We start from the raw sequence: 3760 nt of genomic DNA, 5'->3' as shown, positions 1-3760 counted from the left end.
TTTTTACAAAGTCATTTATTTAGAACATTCAGAAATGTTTTCATGAATGTTAGCTTGTCAAAGTAAACTAAAGCTAGCTGTCACGTTGTCTTGTCTTAAAAAAAACAACTTTCTCTCCTCCTGGCCACACCTCCTCGCTCACCCCCCTCCCCTCCCCCCACTTCAGGCCGTGCCCCTCAGAGTCTCCACTTTGTAGGCATTTTTCACATTTGCCTTGAGGCGGAGTTATCCTTTCACGGGGGGGGGGGGTTCCCACTTTAAAAGCTATGGATGCATCACATCATAGCCTGACGAATGTGGAAATGAAACAAACTGAGTTCAGCCAAGATTTACAGCTCTATTAAGAATCGCATTGGCGTAGAGTCCTTGAAGTGTGCTGACGTCAGAGGAGGCTCTTTTATTTATAGGTGTTCACAAGTTTTACAAATAATGTTTTAATCTGGCTTTCAAACTGTTCTGTGAAGAAAACCAGTTGGTGAAGRATATAAACGATGCTTTGTCACTTATTAGATCAATATTTACTTCTTTTAAAGAAAGGAATATGGCCCTTTTTGAGCACATCTGGAGCATCGCCCTAACAGTTCAGTTTGTAGATCAGAACGCACATGGTTGTAGTTTGCTTTTGGASAGAGCCCAGAGAAAGTACAGCTGCAGAGACGCACTATTTATGTTGTTGGTCTGATAGCTGAAGCTTGAACCAATTGGTTCATGAAACACGACTGATCCCAAACCTAGCAGCAAATCCACAACCGAATAATTAAAAAAAGAAAAAGAAAAATGGAAAGCCCTGTCTGTCATCATCACCTCACAGAAATGCTGTGGCAGGACCTTAAAGTAGCTGAGCAGAAGCAAACATTTTCAAATGTCAAACAGCTGAAGCAACGTTGTAAAGAAGAAAGAAGTGGGCTGAAACTCCTCCACAACCATGTGAGAGACTAATGAAGTCTAATAAAAAAGTACCACTGCTTCTAAATCACAAGGTGGATTTATTTGTGTTTAATAAACAATGTCATAGTGGAAACTTTCATGCGTTTTTGTACTCTTGAGGTTCGATTCGAGTAATTTTAGAACTTGAAATTGTGGGGCGGCTGTGGTAGAGTGGTTAGGGGAGTTGGCCTGGAACCGGAAGGTCGCTGGTTCGATTCCCGTCCAGTCAACTCAGTCGTTGTGTCCTTGGGCAAGACACCTTACCCACCTTGCCTACTGATGGTGGTCAGAGGGTCTGATGGCGCCTGTGTATGGCAGCCTCGCCTCTGTCAGTGTGCCCCAGGGCAGCTGTGGCTACAATTGTAGTTTGCCATCATCAGTGTGTGAATGTGTGTGTGCATGGGTGAATGTCTGCAGTGTGAAGTGCTTTGAGTGTCCCTGATGGATAGAAAGGTGCTATATAAGTACAGTCCATTTACCATTTACCAAAAGCAGATAATGTGTTTTATCCTGTCCTGAAATAGAAAGTCTTCAAATTAAAAACAGGTTGATTTCCTTACTGTCATCTGTTTACAATTACAAAACCCTGCAATAGTAAATTTACCAACAACTTGCTTTGTTCTGACTGTTTGGAAAAGCTTAAAAGCATTCTTGATTCTAATTACCGCAACTATGCAGAGGAMGCTTAGCTGTAGCAGCTATAAAAACGTGTCAGCTTTTAAACCATATGGGTGATGGTCTGCTGCGATGCATGAGGTCTTGTTTAACAGCACTTGGACCGCTTAGTGGGTTTGTCTCAATCAAACTTGAGGCCATAAAAAGGGGTTCTATTCATAAAAGTGGAGAATGTGTGCATCTGAAACTAGATGTTTGCTTTCTCTTTTTATTGAGCACACATTGGACTCAGTGACAAYAGCTCTTCTTCAAATGTGGTAGGGSTTGAAATGACAAAAAATTTGGATCAATTCACGTCRTGTTGAGTGAATACAAGGAATTAACTTGTTTTGTAGTGAAACTTCTGTCTCCCACTGGTTCTCTCTCATTACTTGTTTTGGCAACAATCAGCTGCTGTTTTCTCCTTSATGCTGGAGTTGTAGAGTAGTTTCTTTGCAACGCAGGCCAGGCTTATTCAAGTGCAGGGTTCTCTCTGTCAGCCATCTGGGGTTTTTTTAAAGAAAAAGAAAAAAGGACTTGTTTTTTTGAAAAACAGATTATGAACCGTTATGTTTTCTGATTTTAACCGAAAATGGAAAAACGCATGATGACCAGTCGATTGCGATTTTGTAATTTCTTTTTTAGACAAGTGCCATGACCCGGGCGTTCTCGCTGCCCTAAATGTGATGTGTAGAGGCATTGGTGTGCACACGTTCAAAACGGTGTAGCAGTCATTTGATCATATTTACACACAGAAAACCTTATCCTTTTTATTTATTTATTTATTTATTTATTTATTTATTTTACAAAATACACAACAACAGAGAAAAGTGTGAGAGATGGGTGCCGCAGTCCATTTACATCAGTGTAATGTATGGAGACGTTATAGTGCTTTTATTGTGAAAGGACAATGGAACTTTTGGGTTTTCTTGCTTCACTCCCCTTTTTTTTCTGCCTACAGATTCTTCCAAACAGCTTTCTCACTGTTTTGCGGCAGTGTTGTCTTATTTTCATGTAAAGCATTCACCTCTTCAAGACAAAATCTTCATTTCCAACACTACYATTTTCTGGAAGTTTACTAAAATCCTCTGTGGAGGAGGGAGACATCTTGTAGGCTCAGATGTCCTCACCTATCAGCAGTCGACTTATCGGAGTGCTCTTGTCCCACTGCTGCTTCTTTGACTGTAGTCTAAAACAAAATCAAAAAGGTTCCGTACACTGTGTTCCAGTCACGTCGGGGTCACCACTTTGTAAGAAAATGTTCAAATTGGAAACCCAAGTAATACGCAGAAAACCGATTAAGTTCTCAGTCGAATATTATGTTTTAGATCTAAAGACTCCATTTCCCTCCCTGAGCCACAATATTCATAATAGCCCAGTCACACCCCTGGGGGGTGGTCCCTTTTATGTTATCATTGGAATGCAGTCAATTTAAACAATTATTCTTACAATGCGGGAGTGAGGCACATATTAAGTAGAGACTTGATGATTTTCTTACTGTTTAAAGTAAATGACTAAAACTGATCACAACTATCTAAAATTAAGTTAATCAGTCACAAAATATCCTTCAATCCAATACCAAGTAAATACAGGGCTAGTATTGCTGAGACCAATGCATGTCATGTTTATTGAATAATTATATGATTTTGTCTTTAGTTAGTCGAATATGATTAAACTAACTATGATTAAAAAGGACAAACATTTTAAATAAAAATGGTAGAGCTGTCGCCTCTCAGGAAGAAGGTAGATCAAAGTTGTAGACATTTTGGTCTAACTTTTGAAACAGTAAAACAGTATCATGAGACGCCTCGCTCGGTTTGTTATAATGACTGTTATAACGAATTTTAGCTGTGTTTGCAAAACTCACTGAGTTATAGCTAATTTTGTGTTTTTCAACTGTTTGTAGCAGCCATATTGAATCATCACTATTTCTCAAACATACATACCACCTTTTGCCTTTGTGATAAGCAGGTTTGATTTTCCTGGTGTTTCGAAAATATGTAAATAATGCTGAAAATGTACCATTTACTTTTTTCCAAAACTAGTCTAACTAAGCTGTTTTTTAACCCATTGTGATGTTCTAAACATTAAACTTGCGGTGTCCTGATACCAGCATTTTTACAAATACTTATACTTGTACAAAATGCCCCATACTTAGGAACAATACCATTATTGGTAC

The 3760-nt window shown here is 39.0% G+C and overlaps 1 protein-coding gene across 1 annotated transcript in view; it reads left to right on the top strand.

Annotated features, from left to right (window-relative positions):
• fbh1 (F-box DNA helicase 1) overlaps window positions 1-3760 on the top strand; it is a gene marked incomplete in the record, with an annotated part of 19040 nt that overhangs the window by 14340 nt on the left and 940 nt on the right.

The sequence above is a fragment of the Austrofundulus limnaeus genome, unplaced genomic scaffold (genome assembly GCF_001266775.1).
Source record: "Austrofundulus limnaeus strain Quisiro unplaced genomic scaffold, Austrofundulus_limnaeus-1.0 Scaffold193, whole genome shotgun sequence".
Lineage (NCBI taxonomy): Eukaryota > Metazoa > Chordata > Actinopteri > Cyprinodontiformes > Rivulidae > Austrofundulus > Austrofundulus limnaeus.
This window is presented reverse-complemented; position numbering and strand designations above follow the sequence as displayed.